The 25,000-nt window shown below is 43.2% G+C and overlaps 1 protein-coding gene across 1 annotated transcript in view; it reads left to right on the top strand.

Moving 5' to 3' along the window:
- Positions 1-25,000, top strand: part of pacrg (PARK2 co-regulated) — a 93,207-nt gene that overhangs the window by 67,350 nt on the left and 857 nt on the right. The gene's annotated exons all lie outside the window — the stretch shown is intronic.

The following is a 25,000-nucleotide window of genomic DNA, read 5'->3' as shown; positions in this document are numbered from 1 at the left end:
TCTGAATAAATGGAACCATCAGATCATTGGGAAATTCACAGACAAAACTGCTGTGGGAAAATGAACATCTGTGGGAGATGATCCAAACTGTTTCTCTTTTTATCCATATAAAATATCCAGGTTGCATTTAACCTAGTCTCACTCTGCCAGGTCTGGAGAGTCTGGAGAGTCTGGTGCCTTTCGCCACTCAGTGTGGCCAAGAACCGCCCGCTACTGCAGAAAAAACATATCTGACTGGCACACAACAGGACTAATCACAGTCCGCTATTTTGGCCGGTCGTGTAGAAGGATTCACTTCGGACCAGTACCACAGCCCGTACAAAACAATACATATTTACACAATACAAGTTCCTATACACAAATGCACAGGGAGCCAAACAGAATGCAGCTGGCAGAATCCTGACAGCAAGTCCAGGTCAGTGCACTGAAAGTATCAGACTCTCTAGCTCTTCCTCAATACAAAGTACATTAAGTTCAGACAGCTGTATTTAGTAATACAGACTGGGCATGTTCAACTGACGAGTACAAACCCCTGAGGACGGGAGGACGCTGTGGTCATTCTGTAATTGATGAGTCAGCGGCGGGAAAAAAGCCATCGTGCTGAGGTTGGTGCAAAATGTATTCTGTGATATCTGACTCTCTGAAGTCTACAGAAGTCACATCTTAATACATCTACGATAGTACGGGCGGAGCAGGAACACATCCGGGGAACGGTGCCTCGGCTGCGACCGATGATCTTTCCCAAGAACATGAGAACCCAAGCACAGACAAGAACACACAATTTGTGGGTGGAGCATCTGTGGCTCAGACTATATTTAACCCTGCGTGCATGTTCCTTCACGTTCACTTCAAGTGAATTTCATTGTCATATCACCTATAGACAGTGTCTACGGTTGACAGTGAAATGAAACAATGCTCTTAAAGGAACAGAATCCTGTAGAACGGCACACACAGGGCTAAAGTGTACAAATGAATCATGTGCAGGAAACACAAAGCAAGTATCCACAACGCAAATGTGCAGCAACACAAAACAGTAATGTAAGGAAATGACAATAAATACAATGGAGGGGAGAGAGGGCTGTGACCGGTCACACTTCACACTGTGGGCCATTGTGCTCCCTGCGGACAGAGCTCCTGCTCTTCTCCAGGTTTTATACACACAGGTTTAAGCTCAGAGCAGACTGTGATGAGGGGATCTGTTGCTTGTTGGTGTGTGTGTGTGTGTGTGTGTGTCTGTTTGAGTGAGAGAGAGAGGAGGAGAGATAGAGAGAGAGAGACAGAGAGAGAGAGAGAGAGAACGCCTCCTGCTGCTGCTGAACTTTAATTAGCCTCTCTCAGAGCAGGAGGAAACCCTGACCATCGATCTCTCACTGCACCGTCCTTACACACACACACACACACACTCATTTAACACCATCTTAGCAACTCTCCTAAAACCACAAATCACAGCAACAGCTACTCACAGTCGCAGTCAAAATGGACTTAGTGTCACTTGTGATGTTTGTTAATGTTTGGTTCAGTTTAACATTTAAATTATTATTATTAATGACTCATAATTATTATTAACGATTATTAACAGCAGTGTTCAGGAGTTTAGTGTGAGATGTTTTGAAGGACAGGGTCATGTTCTGCTCAACCCTGGTTATGTGTTTCACCTGGGCGTGGTCTGTAGACGTGGTTACATGCTGTTCCCAGGTGTTCCTTGTTACCTGCCTTGCTTGTGTGTGTGTGTGTGTGTGTGTGTGTATAAACCCTTTGTTTTGTGGTTGCTTTGCATTATCTTTGTGATGGTGGTTCTTGTTGTTAGTGTGTAGTCCTCACAGAATAATCATCAGCCGAAATATTAAAACCACCTGCTTGTTTCTGTACTCACTAATCACGTGCCAGGTACGTCATTAGACCCACTTTACTGAAGCACATGCTCTAGTAAAATGTTGCTGTGTCCAACTGAAACCCAGGATTGCTGAGTGGAACTACAGGACAAACCTTGCAGATTCACTACAGGAAATACTTTTCTCACAATGCCCCAGTGTCTCCTCCAAAGCTTGAACAGCTTATGCTTCCAGATCATGGATCTGGATATTTTTGAAAATGGAGATTTTCCACCCTCCATTTTTTAAAATAACTCCAGCCACGAGAATACAATAATGGTTGCAGTGTGTGTGTGTGTGTGTTTGTGTGTGTGTGTAAAAGAAGACAGCAGTAGCTATTTTTTTATCACAGCTGTTCATATTTTGTTTTTTCCTAAATGTCTGACATCTGCACGACGTGTGAATGTTGTGAATGTGTGTGTTTATAGGAACAGTGTGTGGTGTGCAATAGACTATATAATGTGCCAATGAGGTGCTAATGAAGTGTGTTTGTGTGTGTGTGTGTGTGTGTGTGTGTGTGTGTGTGTGAGAGAGAGATGATTCAGTGAGACTGTGGGTCTGTGTGTTTATAAAGTTTGTAGTATATTCTTAATTTTCCAGTATCAGGAAAAAACATAAAACATTTACACGCTAGATTTACATGCCTCAATGGCTGTAAATACACTAGTTTTACACGGCTCATTAAAACAGAACTGTAAATACACTAGTTTTACATGGCTCGTGTAAACAGGACTGTAAATACACTAGTTTTACACAGCTCATGTACACAGGACTGTAAATACATTAGTTTTACACGGCTCATGTAAACAGAACTGTAAATACACTAGTTTTACACGGCTCATGTAAACAGGACTGTAAATACACTAGTTTTACACAGCTCATGTAAACAGGACTGTGAATACACTAGTTTTACAAGGCTCATGTAAACAGGACTGTAAATACACCAGTTTTACAAGGCTCATGTAAACAGGACTGTAAATACACCAGTTTTACATGGCTCATGTAAACAGGACTGTAAATACACTAGTTTTACACAGCTCATGTAAACAGGACTGTAAATACACTAGTTTTACACGGCTCATGTAAACAGAACTGTAAATACACTAGTTTTACACGGCTCATGTAAACAGGACTGTAAATACACTAGTTTTACACAGCTCATGTAAACAGGACTGTAAATACATTGGTTTACATGGCTCATGTAAACAGGACTGTAAATACACTAGTTTTACATGGCTCATGTAAACAGGACTGTAAATACATTAGTTTTACACGGCTCATGTAAACAGAACTGTAAATACACTAGTTTTACACGGCTCATGTAAACAGGACTGTAAATACACTAGTTTTACACAGCTCATGTAAGCAGGACTGTAAATACACTAGTTTTACACGGCTCATGTAAACAGGACTGTAAATACACTAGTTTTACACGGCTCAAGTAAACAGGACTGTAAATACACTAGTTTTACACAGCTCATGTACACAGGACTGTAAATACATTAGTTTTACACGGCTCATGTAAACAGAACTGTAAATACACTAGTTTTACACGGCTCATGTAAACAGGACTGTAAATACACTAGTTTTACATGGCTCATGTAAACAGGACTGTAAATACATTAGTTTTACACGGCTCATGTAAACAGAACTGTAAATACACTAGTTTTACACGGCTCATGTAAACAGGACTGTAAATACACTAGTTTTACACAGCTCATGTAAACAGGACTGTAAATACACTAGTTTTACACGGCTCATGTAAACAGGACTGTAAATACACTAGTTTTACACGGCTCATGTAAACAGGACTGTAAATACATTAGTTTTACATGGCTCATGTAAACAGGACTGTAAATACATTAGTTTTACACGGCTCATGTAAACAGAACTGTAAATACACTAGTTTTACACGGCTCATGTAAACAGGACTGTAAATACACTAGTTTTACACAGCTCATGTAAGCAGGACTGTAAATACACTAGTTTTACACGGCTCATGTAAACAGGACTGTAAATACATTAGTTTTACACGGCTCATGTAAACAGAACTGTAAATACACTAGTTTTACACGGCTCATGTAAACAGGACTGTAAATACACTAGTTTTACACAGCTCATGTAAGCAGGACTGTAAATACACTAGTTTTACACGGCTCATGTAAACAGAACTGTAAATACACTAGTTTTACACGGCTCAAGTAAACAGGACTGTAAATACACCAGTTTTACACGGCTCATGTAGACAGAACTGTAAATACACTAGCTTTACACAGCTCATGTAAATAGGACTGTAAATACACTAGTTTTACACGGCTCATGTAAACAGGACTGTAAATACACCAGTTTTACACGGCTCATGTAAACAGAACTGTAAATACACTAGTTTTACACGGCTCATGTAAACAGGACTGTAAATACACTAGTTTTACACAGCTCATGTAAACAGAACTGTAAATACATTAGTTTTACACGGCTCATGTAAACAGGACTGTAAATACATTAGTTTTACATGGCTCATGTAAACAGGACTGTAAATACATTAGTTTTACACGGCTCATGTAAACAGAACTGTAAATACACTAGTTTTACACGGCTCATGTAAACAGGACTGTAAATACACTAGTTTTACACGGCTCATGTAAACAGAACTGTAAATACACTAGTTTTACACGGCTCAAGTAAACAGGACTGTAAATACACCAGTTTTACACGGCTCATGTAGACAGAACTGTAAATACACTAGCTTTACACAGCTCATGTAAATAGGACTGTAAATACACTAGTTTTACACGGCTCATGTAAACAGGACTGTAAATACACCAGTTTTACACGGCTCATGTAAACAGAACTGTAAATACACTAGTTTTACACGGCTCATGTAAACAGAACTGTAAATACACTAGTTTTACACGGCTCATGTAAACAGGACTGTAAATACACCAGTTTTACACGGCTCATGTAAACAGAACTGTAAATACACTAGTTTTACACAGCTCATGTAAACAGGACTGTAAATACACTAGCTTTACACAGCTCATGTAAATAGGACTGTAAATACACTAGTTTTACACGGCTCATGTAAACAGGACTGTAAATACACCAGTTTTACACGGCTTACATAGACAGAACTGTAAATACACTAGCTTTACACAGCTCTTGTAAACAGGACTGTAAATACACTAGCTTTAAACAGCTCATGTAAACAGGACTGTAAATACATTAGTTTTACATGGCTCATGTAAACAGGACTGTAAATACACTAGTTTTACATGGCTCATGTAAACAGGACTGTAAATACATTAGTTTTACACGGCTCATGTAAACAGAACTGTAAATACATTAGTTTTACACGGCTCATGTAAACAGGACTGTAAATACACTAGTTTTACACAGCTCATGTAAACAGGACTGTAAATACACTAGTTTTACACGGCTCATGTAAACAGGACTGTAAATACACTAGTTTTACACGGCTCATGTAAACAGGACTGTAAATACATTAGTTTTACATGGCTCATGTAAACAGGACTGTAAATACACTAGTTTTACATGGCTCGTGTAAACAGGACTGTAAATACACTAGTTTTACACAGCTCATGTACACAAGACTGTAAATACATTAGTTTTACACGGCTCATGTAAACAGAACTGTAAATACACTAGTTTTACACGGCTCATGTAAACAGGACTGTAAATACACTAGTTTTACACAGCTCATGTAAACAGGACTGTGAATACACTAGTTTTACAAGGCTCATGTAAACAGGACTGTAAATACACCAGTTTTACAAGGCTCATGTAAACAGGACTGTAAATACACCAGTTTTACATGGCTCATGTAAACAGGACTGTAAATACACTAGTTTTACACAGCTCATGTAAACAGGACTGTAAATACACTAGTTTTACACGGCTCATGTAAACAGAACTGTAAATACACTAGTTTTACACGGCTCATGTAAACAGGACTGTAAATACACTAGTTTTACACAGCTCATGTAAACAGGACTGTAAATACATTGGTTTACATGGCTCATGTAAACAGGACAGTAAATACACTAGTTTTACATGGCTCATGTAAACAGGACTGTAAATACATTAGTTTTACACGGCTCATGTAAACAGAACTGTAAATACACTAGTTTTACACGGCTCATGTAAACAGGACTGTAAATACACTAGTTTTACACAGCTCATGTAAGCAGGACTGTAAATACACTAGTTTTACACGGCTCATGTAAACAGGACTGTAAATACACTAGTTTTACACAGCTCATGTAAGCAGGACTGTAAATACACTAGTTTTACACGGCTCATGTAAACAGAACTGTAAATACACTAGTTTTACACGGCTCATGTAAACAGGACTGTAAATACACTAGTTTTACACAGCTCATGTAAACAGGACTGTAAATACATTAGTTTTACATGGCTCATGTAAACAGGACTGTAAATACACTAGTTTTACATGGCTCATGTAAACAGGACTGTAAATACATTAGTTTTACACGGCTCATGTAAACAGAACTGTAAATACACTAGTTTTACACGGCTCATGTAAACAGGACTGTAAATACACCAGTTTTACACGGCTTACATAGACAGAACTGTAAATACACTAGCTTTACACAGCTCTTGTAAACAGGACTGTAAATACACTAGCTTTAAACAGCTCATGTAAACAGGACTGTAAATACATTAGTTTTACATGGCTCATGTAAACAGGACTGTAAATACACTAGTTTTACATGGCTCATGTAAACAGGACTGTAAATACATTAGTTTTACACGGCTCATGTAAACAGAACTGTAAATACACTAGTTTTACACGGCTCATGTAAACAGGACTGTAAATACACTAGTTTTACACAGCTCATGTAAACAGGACTGTAAATACACTAGTTTTACACGGCTCATGTAAACAGGACTGTAAATACACTAGTTTTACACGGCTCATGTAAACAGGACTGTAAATACATTAGTTTTACATGGCTCATGTAAACAGGACTGTAAATACACTAGTTTTACATGGCTCATGTAAACAGGACTGTAAATACATTAGTTTTACACGGCTCATGTAAACAGAACTGTAAATACACTAGTTTTACACGGCTCATGTAAACAGGACTGTAAATACACTAGTTTTACACAGCTCATGTAAACAGGACTGTAAATACACTAGTTTTACACGGCTCATGTAAACAGGACTGTAAATACACTAGTTTTACACGGCTCATGTAAACAGGACTGTAAATACATTAGTTTTACATGGCTCATGTAAACAGGACTGTAAATACATTAGTTTTACACGGCTCATGTAAACAGAACTGTAAATACACTAGTTTTACACGGCTCATGTAAACAGGACTGTAAATACACTAGTTTTACACAGCTCATGTAAGCAGGACTGTAAATACACTAGTTTTACACGGCTCATGTAAACAGAACTGTAAATACACTAGTTTTACACGGCTCAAGTAAACAGGACTGTAAATACACCAGTTTTACACGGCTCATGTAGACAGAACTGTAAATACACTAGCTTTACACAGCTCATGTAAATAGGACTGTAAATACACTAGTTTTACACGGCTCATGTAAACAGGACTGTAAATACACCAGTTTTACACGGCTCATGTAAACAGAACTGTAAATACACTAGTTTTACACGGCTCATGTAAACAGGACTGTAAATACACTAGTTTTACACAGCTCATGTAAACAGAACTGTAAATACATTAGTTTTACACGGCTCATGTAAACAGGACTGTAAATACATTAGTTTTACATGGCTCATGTAAACAGGACTGTAAATACATTAGTTTTACACGGCTCATGTAAACAGAACTGTAAATACACTAGTTTTACACGGCTCATGTAAACAGGACTGTAAATACACTAGTTTTACACGGCTCATGTAAACAGAACTGTAAATACACTAGTTTTACACGGCTCAAGTAAACAGGACTGTAAATACACCAGTTTTACACGGCTCATGTAGACAGAACTGTAAATACACTAGCTTTACACAGCTCATGTAAATAGGACTGTAAATACACTAGTTTTACACGGCTCATGTAAACAGGACTGTAAATACACCAGTTTTACACGGCTCATGTAAACAGAACTGTAAATACACTAGTTTTACACGGCTCATGTAAACAGAACTGTAAATACACTAGTTTTACACGGCTCATGTAAACAGGACTGTAAATACACCAGTTTTACACGGCTCATGTAAACAGAACTGTAAATACACTAGTTTTACACAGCTCATGTAAACAGGACTGTAAATACACTAGCTTTACACAGCTCATGTAAATAGGACTGTAAATACACTAGTTTTACACGGCTCATGTAAACAGGACTGTAAATACACCAGTTTTACACGGCTTACATAGACAGAACTGTAAATACACTAGCTTTACACAGCTCTTGTAAACAGGACTGTAAATACACTAGCTTTAAACAGCTCATGTAAACAGGACTGTAAATACATTAGTTTTACATGGCTCATGTAAACAGGACTGTAAATACACTAGTTTTACATGGCTCATGTAAACAGGACTGTAAATACATTAGTTTTACACGGCTCATGTAAACAGAACTGTAAATACATTAGTTTTACACGGCTCATGTAAACAGGACTGTAAATACACTAGTTTTACACAGCTCATGTAAACAGGACTGTAAATACACTAGTTTTACACGGCTCATGTAAACAGGACTGTAAATACACTAGTTTTACACGGCTCATGTAAACAGGACTGTAAATACATTAGTTTTACATGGCTCATGTAAACAGGACTGTAAATACACTAGTTTTACATGGCTCGTGTAAACAGGACTGTAAATACACTAGTTTTACACAGCTCATGTACACAAGACTGTAAATACATTAGTTTTACACGGCTCATGTAAACAGAACTGTAAATACACTAGTTTTACACGGCTCATGTAAACAGGACTGTAAATACACTAGTTTTACACAGCTCATGTAAACAGGACTGTGAATACACTAGTTTTACAAGGCTCATGTAAACAGGACTGTAAATACACCAGTTTTACAAGGCTCATGTAAACAGGACTGTAAATACACCAGTTTTACATGGCTCATGTAAACAGGACTGTAAATACACTAGTTTTACACAGCTCATGTAAACAGGACTGTAAATACACTAGTTTTACACGGCTCATGTAAACAGAACTGTAAATACACTAGTTTTACACGGCTCATGTAAACAGGACTGTAAATACACTAGTTTTACACAGCTCATGTAAACAGGACTGTAAATACATTGGTTTACATGGCTCATGTAAACAGGACTGTAAATACACTAGTTTTACATGGCTCATGTAAACAGGACTGTAAATACATTAGTTTTACACGGCTCATGTAAACAGAACTGTAAATACACTAGTTTTACACGGCTCATGTAAACAGGACTGTAAATACACTAGTTTTACACGGCTCATGTAAACAGGACTGTAAATACACTAGTTTTACACAGCTCATGTAAGCAGGACTGTAAATACACTAGTTTTACACGGCTCATGTAAACAGAACTGTAAATACACTAGTTTTACACGGCTCATGTAAACAGGACTGTAAATACACTAGTTTTACACAGCTCATGTAAACAGGACTGTAAATACATTAGTTTTACATGGCTCATGTAAACAGGACTGTAAATACACTAGTTTTACATGGCTCATGTAAACAGGACTGTAAATACATTAGTTTTACACGGCTCATGTAAACAGAACTGTAAATACACTAGTTTTACACGGCTCATGTAAACAGGACTGTAAATACACCAGTTTTACACGGCTTACATAGACAGAACTGTAAATACACTAGCTTTACACAGCTCTTGTAAACAGGACTGTAAATACACTAGCTTTAAACAGCTCATGTAAACAGGACTGTAAATACATTAGTTTTACATGGCTCATGTAAACAGGACTGTAAATACACTAGTTTTACATGGCTCATGTAAACAGGACTGTAAATACATTAGTTTTACACGGCTCATGTAAACAGAACTGTAAATACACTAGTTTTACACGGCTCATGTAAACAGGACTGTAAATACACTAGTTTTACACAGCTCATGTAAACAGGACTGTAAATACACTAGTTTTACACGGCTCATGTAAACAGGACTGTAAATACACTAGTTTTACACGGCTCATGTAAACAGGACTGTAAATACATTAGTTTTACATGGCTCATGTAAACAGGACTGTAAATACACTAGTTTTACATGGCTCGTGTAAACAGGACTGTAAATACACTAGTTTTACACAGCTCATGTACACAAGACTGTAAATACATTAGTTTTACACGGCTCATGTAAACAGAACTGTAAATACACTAGTTTTACACGGCTCATGTAAACAGGACTGTAAATACACTAGTTTTACACAGCTCATGTAAACAGGACTGTGAATACACTAGTTTTACAAGGCTCATGTAAACAGGACTGTAAATACACCAGTTTTACAAGGCTCATGTAAACAGGACTGTAAATACACCAGTTTTACATGGCTCATGTAAACAGGACTGTAAATACACTAGTTTTACACAGCTCATGTAAACAGGACTGTAAATACACTAGTTTTACACGGCTCATGTAAACAGAACTGTAAATACACTAGTTTTACACGGCTCATGTAAACAGGACTGTAAATACACTAGTTTTACACAGCTCATGTAAACAGGACTGTAAATACATTGGTTTACATGGCTCATGTAAACAGGACTGTAAATACACTAGTTTTACATGGCTCATGTAAACAGGACTGTAAATACATTAGTTTTACACGGCTCATGTAAACAGAACTGTAAATACACTAGTTTTACACGGCTCATGTAAACAGGACTGTAAATACACTAGTTTTACACAGCTCATGTAAGCAGGACTGTAAATACACTAGTTTTACACGGCTCATGTAAACAGGACTGTAAATACACTAGTTTTACACGGCTCAAGTAAACAGGACTGTAAATACACTAGTTTTACACAGCTCATGTACACAGGACTGTAAATACATTAGTTTTACACGGCTCATGTAAACAGAACTGTAAATACACTAGTTTTACACGGCTCATGTAAACAGGACTGTAAATACACTAGTTTTACACAGCTCATGTAAACAGGACTGTAAATACATTAGTTTTACATGGCTCATGTAAACAGGACTGTAAATACACTAGTTTTACATGGCTCATGTAAACAGGACTGTAAATACATTAGTTTTACACGGCTCATGTAAACAGAACTGTAAATACACTAGTTTTACACGGCTCATGTAAACAGGACTGTAAATACACTAGTTTTACACAGCTCATGTAAACAGGACTGTAAATACACTAGTTTTACACGGCTCATGTAAACAGGACTGTAAATACACTAGTTTTACACGGCTCATGTAAACAGGACTGTAAATACATTAGTTTTACATGGCTCATGTAAACAGGACTGTAAATACATTAGTTTTACACGGCTCATGTAAACAGAACTGTAAATACACTAGTTTTACACGGCTCATGTAAACAGGACTGTAAATACACTAGTTTTACACAGCTCATGTAAGCAGGACTGTAAATACACTAGTTTTACACGGCTCATGTAAACAGAACTGTAAATACACTAGTTTTACACGGCTCAAGTAAACAGGACTGTAAATACACCAGTTTTACACGGCTCATGTAGACAGAACTGTAAATACACTAGCTTTACACAGCTCATGTAAATAGGACTGTAAATACACTAGTTTTACACGGCTCATGTAAACAGGACTGTAAATACACCAGTTTTACACGGCTCATGTAAACAGAACTGTAAATACACTAGTTTTACACGGCTCATGTAAACAGAACTGTAAATACACTAGTTTTACACGGCTCATGTAAACAGGACTGTAAATACACCAGTTTTACACGGCTCATGTAAACAGAACTGTAAATACACTAGTTTTACACAGCTCATGTAAACAGGACTGTAAATACACTAGCTTTACACAGCTCATGTAAATAGGACTGTAAATACACTAGTTTTACACGGCTCATGTAAACAGGACTGTAAATACACCAGTTTTACACGGCTTACATAGACAGAACTGTAAATACACTAGCTTTACACAGCTCTTGTAAACAGGACTGTAAATACACTAGCTTTAAACAGCTCATGTAAACAGGACTGTAAATACATTAGTTTTACATGGCTCATGTAAACAGGACTGTAAATACACTAGTTTTACATGGCTCATGTAAACAGGACTGTAAATACATTAGTTTTACACGGCTCATGTAAACAGAACTGTAAATACACTAGTTTTACACGGCTCATGTAAACAGGACTGTAAATACACTAGTTTTACACAGCTCATGTAAACAGGACTGTAAATACACTAGTTTTACACGGCTCATGTAAACAGGACTGTAAATACACTAGTTTTACACGGCTCATGTAAACAGGACTGTAAATACATTAGTTTTACATGGCTCATGTAAACAGGACTGTAAATACATTAGTTTTACACGGCTCATGTAAACAGAACTGTAAATACACTAGTTTTACACGACTCATGTAAACAGGACTGTAAATACACTAGTTTTACACAGCTCATGTAAGCAGGACTGTAAATACACTAGTTTTACACGGCTCATGTAAACAGAACTGTAAATACACTAGTTTTACACGGCTCAAGTAAACAGGACTGTAAATACACCAGTTTTACACGGCTCATGTAGACAGAACTGTAAATACACTAGCTTTACACAGCTCATGTAAATAGGACTGTAAATACACTAGTTTTACACGGCTCATGTAAACAGGACTGTAAATACACCAGTTTTACACGGCTCATGTAAACAGAACTGTAAATACACTAGTTTTACACGGCTCATGTAAACAGAACTGTAAATACACTAGTTTTACACGGCTCATGTAAACAGGACTGTAAATACACCAGTTTTACACGGCTCATGTAAACAGAACTGTAAATACACTAGTTTTACACAGCTCATGTAAACAGGACTGTAAATACACTAGCTTTACACAGCTCATGTAAATAGGACTGTAAATACACTAGTTTTACACGGCTCATGTAAACAGGACTGTAAATACACCAGTTTTACACGGCTTACATAGACAGAACTGTAAATACACTAGCTTTACACAGCTCTTGTAAACAGGACTGTAAATACACTAGCTTTAAACAGCTCATGTAAACAGGACTGTAAATACACCAGTTTTACACAGCTCATGTAAACAGGACTGTAAATACACCAAGTTCACACGGCTCACATAGACAGAACTATAAATACACTAGCTTTACACAGCTCATGTAAACAGGACTGTAAATACACCAGTTTAACATGGCTCATGTAAACAGGACTGGAAATACACCAGTTTTACACGGCTCATGTAAACAGGACTGTAAATACACCAGTTTTACACGGCTCATGTAAACAGGACTGTAAATACACCAGTTTTACACGGCTCATGTAAACAGGACTGTAAATACACCAGTTTTACAAGGCTCATGTAAACAGAACTGTAAATACACCAGTTTTACACAGCTCATGTAAACAGGACTGTAAATACACCAGTTATGTTTCATATCTCCTGACTGCCAGGGCGGTGCCAAAAGTGGATGTATCCCTGCCGTGCCACAGCCAACCGAGAGCGTATGCCAACGAAGTCACTCACGTGACACAGCGTGAGAATCCCACGCAGTATATAACTGCTCGGATCACGCTGTACTGCCTCCTTCTCTTCTCGCCTTGGAAGCCGATTGAGCGCAGCTCGCCTTGAGCTTCGGAATTTTTCCCGACCTCTAGAGTTGTTTATTTTTTCTTCTCTTCAAGTCTCTTCGAGGGATACGTCAGCCGACCGTCGTACATAGCCTGGTACACCAGTGCTTAGGTACGAGCCTATACGCAGTACGAATCACCGCGAACCTAACGGGTGAGTACTTTTCTCCAGCCTTTAGACGCACAAGCCGCGGTACACCGAGGGCTACAGCGCTAGGCAACGACGCGTTTTTCCTTTCTGCTCCTCAGTGTTCGGTACACCGAATCCACTGAGGCCACGCAGTATACGCCGGTAAGGAACGGCTTTTGTGATGCAGAGGTTTTTTTTCCTTGGCAATGCTATCTCAGATTAGCTGTATTCACTGCCCCTCCATTTTGGAGCCCAACGATGGACACCGACTGTGCCCGTCGTGTCTGGGCCTGGACCACCTGCGTGAGGCACTTACGGACCCGTGCATTGATTGCGCGGTGATGCCCTTGGCCATTCGCCAGGAACGCCTGGCGGGCCTTGAGGCACGGAACACGGCCGCTCTACCTGCGGCTGCACCTAAAACACGAGCCAAAAGAAGCGCCCCGCGCCTCGCGGAAGAGCCGCGTCGGAAAAAGTCTTATGGGGCTCTATCTGACAGGATGGACACTGTTTTTTCCGAGCTGAACCAGCTGAAGAGCTTGGTCTTAGCTATGGGCAGCCAGAATCAGAGGCAGTCGGAAGAAGCCTCTGTGGATTCTCAGGACTCTGGGTTGCTGCCTCCGGAGCTGGACTTAGATATTCTTTCCACGGTTGCATCGGACATGGGGTTCCCGACCATGCCACCTAGTGGTCGTGAGACTCAGGCCCTTACTCTAAACCCGAGCTCCCCACTGCCGCCTCGCTCTTTCTCTTCGAGTGGAGCTAGAGAGGATGGAGAAACCCCTGCGGCGTCTTCACGCAGGTCTTCGGTGGAAAAGACATTGAAACTAGCCCTGGCCAGGCTGGGCCTAGATACCCCAGCGGCAGAATGCTTGCGCTCTAACGCTCTGTTTAAGCGCTTGGAGGCAGACGGACTTGCAGTACCCCCATGTCAGGATTTTGTGGCGGAATTCTCTGCCGCCTTTCGTAGTGAGAGAGCATGTCGTCCGACAGATACGGCTCGCATGCTATCTTCCATGTCTGGAGCGGCTGAATACGGTTTAGCGAACATGCCGCCTATCGACCCCTGTGTAGCCTCAACAGTGGTTTCACCAGATGAGGCTCTTTGTCAGGAGCCCCGCTGCCCCAGTGTGGAATGCAGACGCACGGACGAAATGGTTGTTAAATTGCATAATTCAGCGACACGGCTGGGTAGGCTGCTCAACACGCTATGCATCCTGCTCATAGCCCTTCAGAACCCTCATGCAACCGCAGAGGACCCCACCGCTTCAGAAGAATTGCTGAATCTGGCTCTTTTAACAGCTGGCTATATGACCCATGATACTGGACTGCTTGTGGCCACTAGTCTACATGCTCGTCGTCAAGTGTGGCTGGCCCAGTCCTCGCTGCCCGAGCCGTGCCGTGCCACACTACGATCAGTACCCCTGGCTCCTGGTTATCTCTTTGGCCCTACAGCCAAGGAAGCCCTGGAGCGCCGCTCCTCCCTCACAGAAGCACGGAAACTTCATGGCGTGGGACAATCACAGAGCTTTCGTCGCCCACCGCACAGAGTGCGGAGTCATGACCGAGGACGGCGGATTAGCACTCCAGCTCCCCAGGTCCGCCCAGGCGTTTCCACGGTTCCTGTGCCGGCCCCTAGGCGGCATGCATGGCCCCCTAGACGGCATGTACCCCACGGTACTACAGCAGATCGTCGCTGACACATCCCGGCCGGTGACTGGACCCCTCCCTGCTTTCCATCAAGCTTATTGGGACAGGACGGTCTCAGATCCATGGGTCCTCAGGACCATGTCGAGGGGTTACAGGCTGCAGTTACGCCGCCGGCCACCCCTAAGTTCTCGCCCACTGTTTACCAGAGTTCAAGACCCACATCGGGCAGCAAGGCTCTCCCAGGAAGTTCGAGTTCTCCTGGACAAGGGAGCCATAGAGTTAGTGGCCCCTCATGTTCAGACAGAGGGTTTTTACTCTGTTTACTTTGTAGTTCCCAAAAAGGATGGTGGGCTCAGACCCATTTTAGACCTCCGGCGGCTAAATGCCTATTTAAAGGTTCTACCGTTCCGGATGTTGCACACAGCGGTCACCCTTCGTATGATCGACAAGGCAGAATGGTTCACACTTGTCGACCTTGCAGACGCCTACTTTCATGTTCCCATTGCTCCGGAGCACAGGTGCTTCCTCCGGTTTGCCTTCAATCAGAAGGTGTACCAATTTTGTGTCTTACCATTCGGCCTCTCCCTGGCTCCCAGGGTTTTCACAAGGTGCGTACGTGCCGCACTGTCCCCACTTATGGCAGAGGGACTGAAAATTCTGCCTTACCTCGACGATTGGCTCGTGTGCGCCCCGACAGAACAGCGTGCGCACAAGGACACACTCCAGTTGCTGCGGCACATACAGGCACTGGGGTTCACTGTAAATTGGGGCAAGTGCGTGCTCACTCCGACCCAAACCATCACCTTTCTGGGAATGGTGCTGGACTCACACCTTATGAGAGCGTCCCTCCCTTGGGCTCGTGCTCGAGCCATACTCTGCGCCATCCGCCGCTTGAAACTAGGACGCAAGGTCCGGTTTTTGGATCTCTTGCGGCTACAGGGACTGCTTACCGCAGCCTCACAGGTGGTGGCACTGGGGAGGCTCCACATCTGACCCTTCCAGATGTGGATCACCAGCTTAAGGCTGGACGCAGTGCGTCACAGGCATTTTCTTGTCCACATTTCAGGAGAATGTGTTTCTGCCCTGAACATATGGACCTCGGTCACCTTCCTCCAGTCAGGTGTCAGGCTGGGGTGCATCCCCTCCCGCAGGGAATTGATTACCACAGACGCGTCCCCCACTGGCTGGGGGGCAGTATGTCATCACAGGGCAGTTCAGGGACTCTGGTCCGACCGGCAGGCCCAGAGCCACATCAACACGCTGGAACTGCGGGCAATATGGCTTGCTCTGAGACATTTTCTTCCCATTCTCCAGGGGAGGCATGTCTTGGTACGCTCAGACAACATGTCAGCGGTGTATTATGTGAATCACTTTGGCGGAACGAGATCCCGCGAGCTCCTGAGCATTGCCCAGGGTCTGTGGACATGGGCTTACCCAAGATTCCTGTCTCTCAGAGCAGCACATGTGGCTGGCTCCTCCAACAACGTAGCGGACACCCTCTCCCGCCACACCATACACTCAGGACGGTGGAGACTGCATCCCGAGGTGATTCAGTCAGTGTGGAAGTTGTTCGGGAAAGCTCAGGTGGATCTCTTCGCCTCACGGGACACCACGCATTGCCCCCTGTGGTTTTCGGAAGAGCCGCAAGACAGCCCACTGGGCGAGGATGCCCTAGCCCACGACTGGCCGAGGGCACTACTCTATGCCTTTCCTCCCTTTCCACTACTTCCAGCTCTCTTGGACAGAGTACGCTGGGAAAACCATCGGGTTCTCTTGGTGGCACCTCAATGGCCATACCAGCCATGGTTTCCTCTTCTGCTTTCCCTGGTTCAAGGTACACCATGGGAGCTACCGAGTCGTACAGATCTGCTCTCACAACTGAGAGGACAGGTGTGGCACCCCCAGCCAGAACGGCTTCGACTGTGGCTGTGGCCCTTAGGCCCCCCACTGGGCTAGAGTTGTGTTTTCCCCAGGTGCAACACACTATTGATAATCTAGGGCCCCCTCTACTCGTGCCCTTTACAAGGGCAGATGGAAGTTTTTTGAGGTCTGGTGCGCTGGCCAAGGTTTGGACCCACATTCATGCACGCTACAGACAGTTCTGTCCTTCTTGCAGTCACAGCTGAATGAAGGGAAGTCTCCCTCTACACTTAAGGTGTACGTGGCCGCCCTGTCGCACCACTTGGTGCTGTCTGATGGTGTTTCATTGGGTTCTCAGGAGTTGATTACGTCCTTCTTGAAGGGGGCGAGATGACTGGTCCCGCCTCGTACACTTCGGTCTCCACCTTGGGACCTTTCACTGGTGCTAGACAGCCTTTGTCAGGCACCTTTTGAGCCATTGGAACAGGCGAGCCTCAAGTGGATCTCCCTGAAGACCACTTTTTTACTAGCCGTTTGCACAGTTAAGCGGAGGTGTGAGCTCCATGCTATGTCCATCAGCCCCTTATGCCTGCAGTGGGGCATAAATGATTCTAGCGTCAGGTTGAGGCTGAACACTGCCTTCCTGCCTAAGATTTTGGAACCTGCCTTTGTGAATCAGGCCATCGACCTTTCCGCCTACACAGACCATTCTGATGCAAGGCGGTCCTTACTTTGCCCTGTGCGTGCCCTTAGGGCCTATGTAACCGCTACGGCTAATGTAAGGAAGACCGATCAGCTGTTTGTTTGCTTCTCTGCCACCAAGCTGGGGATGGCACTGTCTAAACAACGACTGTCCCATTGGCTTGTGGACGTTATTCGAGGGGCTTATGAGGCTGCAAGCCTCCAGATGCCTTACCATATCACAGGCCATTCTGTCCGGGGTGTTGCAACTTCCTGGGCTGCACTCCGAGGTGTTTCCTTGCAGGAGATATGCACGGCGGCTACGTGGTCCACACCGTGCACCTTCTCCCGATTTTATAGTGTGAACATCGCAGCTGCGGAGGGGCTGTCTACAGCAGTTCTATCCCGGGCCGCAGACTGTCAATAATCCTCCTCGTGACATCGTTGATACACGTCATCCACTTTTGGCACCGCCCTGGCGGTCAGGAGATATGAAACATAACGCTGGTTACGTATGTAACCGTGGTTATGTGAATAGTGGATGACCGCCAGGGTTCCTGGTCACTCGGAGAGGCGAGAAGATCCAGGTCCCTGAGGCAGTACAGCGTGATCCGAGCAGTTATATACTGCGTGGGATTCTCACGCTGTGTCACGTGAGTGACTTCGTTGGCATACGCTCTCGGTTGGCCGTGGCACGGCAGGGATACATCCACTTTTGGCACCGCCCTGGCGGTCATCCACTATTCACATAACCACGGTTACATACGTAACCAGCGTTTTACACGGCTCATGTAAACAGGACTGTAAATACACCAGTTTAACATGGCTCATGTAAACAGGACTGTAAATACCCCAGTTTTACACGGCTCATGTAAACAGGACTGTAAATACACCAGTTTTGCACGGCTCATGTAAACAGGACTGTAAATACACCAGTTTTACAAGGCTCATGTAAACAGGACTGTAAATACACCAGTTTTACACGGCTCATGTAAACAGGACTGTAAATACACCAGTTTTACAAGGCTCATGTAAACAGGACTGTAAATACACCAGTTTTACAAGGCTCATGTAAACAGGACTGTAAATACACCAGTTTTACACAGCTCATGTAAACAGGACTGTACAGGACTGTAAATACCCCAGTTTTACACGGCTCATGTAAACAGGACTGTAAATACACCAGTTTTACACGGCTCATGTAAACAGGACTGTAAATACACCAGTTTTACAAGGCTCATGTAAACAGGACTGTAAATACACCAGTTTTACAAGGCTCATGTAAACAGGACTGTAAATACACCAGTTTTACACGGCTCATGTAAACAGGACTGTAAATACACCAGTTTTACAAGGCTCATGTAAACAGGACTGTAAATACACCAGTTTTACAAGGCTCATGTAAACAGGACTGTAAATACACCAGTTTTACACAGCTCATGTAAACAGGACTGTACAGGACTGTAAATACACCAGTTTTACACGGCTCATGTAAACAGGACTGTAAATACACCAGTTTTACAAGGCTCATGTAAACAGGACTGTAAATACACCAGTTTTACACAGCTCATGTAAACAGGACTGTACAGGACTGTAAATACCCCAGTTTTACACGGCTCATGTAAACAGGACTGTTAATACACAAGCTTTACACAGCTCATGTAAACAGGACTGTAAATACACCAGTTTTACACGGCTCATGTAAACAGCTTATTTTGGTTCAGGTTCTCATGCTGTGTCCTAATTCTAAATGTTGCAGGTGAGTGACATGGCAGAGTTGTGTGACGTATCTCTCAGTGTGTCTACACCACACACGTCAAGTCAGTTAAATGAAAAACTGACCAATCAGAAAGCAGCTCTTAAATGGGGGCGTAACCTAGAAACTTTTAATGTTTTTAAAGCTTTTTAAGGCTTTTAAAGTTTAAACTGCTTTCACATTCAAAACAGACAGGACAGAGTTTAGAGGAGTTGTTTCTACTTCTAGAATGAAGTAGAATGATCCTCCTGATACAGAGAGAGAGGATCTTAGTTATTAGAGAGTTATTCAATGACCAGAGCAGGGCTGTAACAGAGAGTGTGTGTGTGTGTGTGTGTGATGGTCACAGCTGGTTTCAAGTTCAATTCTTGAAAATGGAGCTTTATCCATAAGAGGGACAGCTGAGGATCAACACCCCCCATTCTCTCTCTCTCTCACTCTCTCTCTCTCTGTCTCTCTCTCTCTCTCTCTCTCTGTCTCTCTCTCTCTTTCATTATCTATCTCTGTCTCTCTCTTTCTCTCTCTAGTGGTCAGCCTGCACAGATGTGTCTGTCTGTCCATCTTTCACTTTTCCTCTGCATCCATTTCCACATCTCACTTTCTGTCTGCCTTCGATATTCACTCTTTTCTATTCTCTCTGTCTGTCTGACTCTCCATTTGATTTTCTCTCTCTCTCTCTCTCTCTCTCTCTCTCTCTCTCTCTCTCTTTCCATGTGATGTCCTCTGACCATCTCTCTATCACTCTGTCTCAAGGTTGTCTCCCTCTTTCTCTCTCTCTCTCTCTCTCTGTCTGTCTTGACAAGGACAAGCAGGTTGTGAGAGCAGTAGCAGGGGATGAAAGAGGGAATATGGAAGAGAGAGAGTCAGGGGGAGGGGAACTGAAAGGATGCAGCTGCTGCCTACATCAATATCAGAGTGAGAAAGAGAGAGGGATGAAGAAAGAAAGAAAAAAAGTTAGGGAGGGGTGAGAAGAGTGTGAACAGGTGTTTGTGCCTTCAATACACTCCATAAACAACAACTGCAGAGAGAGGGAGAGACCCAGAGAGAGACCCAGAGAGAGCGAGAGAGAGAGAGAGAGACCCAGAGAGAGAGAGACCCAGAGTGAGAGAGAGAGACCCAGAAAGAAAGAGACTCAGAGAGAGAGACAGGGTCTAGACCCTCACACACATCGGTTAGAGTCTCCACACAGTGTGAGAGTGTATGTGTGTGAGAGTGTGTGTGAGAGAGTGTGTGAGAGTGCATGACAGAGTGTGTGTGAGTGTGTGTGTGAGAGAGAGAGTGTGTGACAGAGAGTGTGTGAGAGTGTCTGTGTGTGTGAGAGTGTGTGAGAGTGTGAGTGTGTGTGTGAGAGTGTGAGTGTGTGTGAGTGTGAGAGTGTGTGTGAGAGTGTCTGTGTGTGTGAGAGTGTGTGAGAGTGTGAGTGTGTGTGTGAGAGTGTGAGTGTGTGTGAGTGTGAGAGTGTGTGTGAGAGTGTCAGTGTGTGTGTGTGAGAGAGTGTGTGAGAGAGAGAGAGTGTGTGTTTGAGAGAGTGTGTGTGAGAGAGTATATGTGTGAGTGTGTGTGTGTGTGTGTGTGTGAGAGAGAGAGAGTGTGTGTGTGAGAGTGTGTGTGAGAGTGTGTGTGTGAGAGTGTGTGTGTGAGAGTGTGTGTGTGAAAGAGAGTGTGTGAGAGTGTGTGTTAGAGTGTGTATGAGTGTGTGTGTGTGAGAGAGTGTGAGAGAGTGTGTGAGATTGTGTGTGAGAGTGTATGAGAGAGTGTGTGTGAGAGTGTGTGAGAGTGTATGAGAGAGTGTGTGTGAGAATGTGTGAGATTGTGTGTGAGAGTGTGTGTGTGTGAGAGTGTGTGTGAGAGTGTGTGTGAGAGAGTGTGTGTGAGAGTGTGTGTGAGAGAGTGCGTGTGAGAGTGTGTGTGTGAGAGTGTGTGTTAGAGTGTGTATGTGAGAGTGTGTGTGTGAGAGTGTGTGTGAGAGTGTGTGTGTGAGAGTGTGTGTGAGAGTGTGTATGTGAGAGTGTGTGTGTGAGAGTGTGTGTGAGAGAGTGTGTGTGAGAGTGTTTGTGTGAGAGTGTGTGTGAGAGTGTGTGTGAGAGTGTGTATGAGAGAATATGTGTGAGAGTGTGTGAGAGAGTGTATGAGAGAGTGTGTGAGAGTGTGTGTGAGAGTGTGTGTGAGAGTGTTTGTGAGAGAGTGTGTGTGAGAGTGTGTGTGTGAGAGTGTGTGTGAGAGTGTGTATGAGAGAGTGTGTGAGAGTGTGTGTGAGAGTGTGTATGAGAGAGTGTGTGTGAGAGTGTGTGGGAGTGTGTGTGAGAGTGTGTGTGAGAGTGTGTGTGAGAGTGTGTATGAGAGAGTGTGTGAGAGTGTGTATGAGAGAGTGTGTGAGAGTGTGTATGAGAGAGTGTGTGAGAGTGTGTATGAGAGTGTGTGAGAGTGTGTGTGAGAGTGTGTATGAGAGAGTGTGTGAGAGTGTGTGTGAGAGTGTGTATGAGAGTGTGTGTGAGAGAGTGTGTGAGAGTGTGTGTGAGAGAGTGTGTGAGAGTGTGTGTGAGAGAGTGTGTGAGAGTGTGTGTGAGAGTGTGTATGAGAGAGTGTGTGAGAGTGTGTGTGAGAGAGTGTGTGAGAGTGTGTATGAGAGAGTGTGTGAGAGTGTGTATGAGAGTGTGTGAGAGTGTGTGTGAGAGAGTGTGTGAGAGTGTGTGTGAGAGTGTGTATGAGAGAGTGTGTGAGAGTGTGTGTGAGAGTGTGTATGAGAGAGTGTGTATGAGAGTGTGTGAGAGTGTGTATGAGAGAGTGTGTGAGAGTGTGTGTGAGAGTGTGTATGAGAGTGTGTGAGAGTGTGTGTGAGAGAGTGTGTGAGAGTGTGTATGAGAGAGTGTGTGAGAGTGTGTGTGAGAGTGTGTGTGAGAGAGTGCGTGTGAGAGTGTGTGTGTGAGAGTGTGTGTTAGAGTGTGTATGTGAGAGTGTGTGTGTGAGAGTGTGTGTGAGAGTGTGTGTGTGAGAGTGTGTATGTGAGAGTGTGTGTGTGAGAGTGTGTGTGAGAGAGTGTGTGTGAGAGTGTTTGTGTGAGAGTGTGTGTGAGAGTGTGTGTGAGAGTGTGTATGAGAGAATATGTGTGAGAGTGTGTGAGAGAGTGTATGAGAGAGTGTGTGAGAGTGTGTGTGAGAGTGTGTGTGAGAGTGTTTGTGAGAGAGTGTGTGTGAGAGTGTGTGTGTGAGAGTGTGTGTGAGAGTGTGTATGAGAGAGTGTGTGAGAGTGTGTGTGAGAGTGTGTATGAGAGAGTGTGTGTGAGAGTGTGTGGGAGTGTGTGTGAGAGTGTGTGTGAGAGTGTGTGTGAGAGTGTGTATGAGAGAGTGTGTGAGAGTGTGTATGAGAGAGTGTGTGAGAGTGTGTGTGAGAGTGTGTATGAGAGAGTGTGTGAGAGTGTGTATGAGAGTGTGTGAGAGTGTGTGTGAGAGTGTGTATGAGAGAGTGTGTGAGAGTGTGTGTGAGAGTGTGTATGAGAGTGTGTGAGAGTGTGTGTGAGAGAGTGTGTGAGAGTGTGTGTGAGAGAGTGTGTGAGAGTGTGTGTGAGAGAGTGTGTGAGAGTGTGTGTGAGAGTGTGTATGAGAGAGTGTGTGAGAGTGTGTGTGAGAGTGTGTATGAGAGAGTGTGTGAGAGTGTGTATGAGAGAGTGTGTGAGAGTGTGTATGAGAGTGTGTGAGAGTGTGTGTGAGAGAGTGTGTGAGAGTGTGTGTGAGAGTGTGTATGAGAGAGTGTGTGAGAGTGTGTGTGAGAGTGTGTATGAGAGAGTGTGTATGAGAGTGTGTGAGAGTGTGTATGAGAGAGTGTGTGAGAGTGTGTGTGAGAGTGTGTATGAGAGAGTGTGTGAGAGTGTGTGTGAGAGAGTGTGTGAGAGTGTGTGTGAGAGAGTGTGTGAGAGTGTGTATGAGAGAGTGTGTGAGAGTGTGTGTGAGAGTGTGTGTGAGAGTGTGTGTGAGAGTGTGTATGAGAGAGTGTGTGAGAGTGTGTATGAGAGAGTGTGTGAGAGAGTGTGTGAGAGTGTGTATGAGAGAGTGTGTGAGAGTGTGTGTGAGAGTGTGTGTGAGAGTGTGTATGAGAGAGTGTGTGAGAGTGTGTATGAGAGAGTGTGTGAGAGAGTGTGTGAGAGTGTGTATGAGAGAGTGTGTGAGAGTGTGTGTGAGAGTGTGTGTGAGAGTGTGTGTGAGAGTGTGTATGAGAGAATGTGTGTGAGAGTGTGTGTGTGAGTGTGTGAGAGAGTGTGCGAGAGTGTGTGCGAGAGTGTTTGTGAGAGTGTGTATGAGAGTGTGTGAGAGTGTGTGTGAGAGTGTGTATGAGAGAGTGTGTGAGAGAGTGTGTGAGAGTGTGTATGAGAGAGTGTGTGAGAGTGTGTATGAGAGAGTGTGTGAGAGTGTGTATGAGAGAGTGTGTGAGAGTGTGTATGAGAGTGTGTGTGAGAGTGTGTATGAGAGAGTGTGTGAGAGTGTGTGTGAGAGTGTGTATGAGAGAGTGTGTGAGAGTGTGTATGAGAGAGTGTGTGTATGTGGGAGGTATAAAGGTGTTTTCTCTTGGAGCCTGAGGCTGTATTTTTCACTCTTTGTGAACTCACTCTTTTTCGGAGTCAAGAACACACTCGTTGTCAGGGACATGTTTATTGCTGCACGGTACACTGTTGTTTTTGTTGTTGTTTACATGTAAACAGACAGTATATATCCAAAGTAATGTAGACACTCATTAATAATCAGTGAGTCCAGTTTGAGGCCGTTTCCGCGTGGTTCTGCTTTTTAGTATTTTGTCTGGGTTTTTTTCTCCCGTTCACACTGCTGTTTTAGAAAGTGCTCCCCGAGGTGGAGATTTGTGAAAACACTGTCAGTGGCATCGTGTTTCGTCAAAAGGAGCCGACGTCACTCAGAACTGAAACTGAAAATGTTCCAGAACCTCTGGAGTGGGCTGATTTCCAGGGGCTGTGAAGAGTGAAGAGATGGAGGCTTGGAGTCGTAGCCTGAGAACATCAGATCACAGTGACACAGCGATTATAACACTGTTAAACAACCCCCAGCAGAGTTCCATCCAAAGTCTCAGGATTAAGTTTGAGTGGTGTTTGTGACCAAATTAATCCCCAACATCAGCCCTGAACTTCACTGATGCTCTTGTGACGGCTGAAATGCTGTAGACTCCTGACGTTAACCTCCCAACACCTACAGCACTTTCCCACTGCAGGGTCCCTACTCTAC

The sequence above is a fragment of the Hoplias malabaricus genome, chromosome 1, assembly GCF_029633855.1.
Source record: "Hoplias malabaricus isolate fHopMal1 chromosome 1, fHopMal1.hap1, whole genome shotgun sequence".
NCBI classification, from domain to species: domain Eukaryota; kingdom Metazoa; phylum Chordata; class Actinopteri; order Characiformes; family Erythrinidae; genus Hoplias; species Hoplias malabaricus.
The sequence above is the reverse complement of the archived record's forward strand: the minus strand, read 5'-3'. Positions and strand labels throughout refer to the sequence as shown.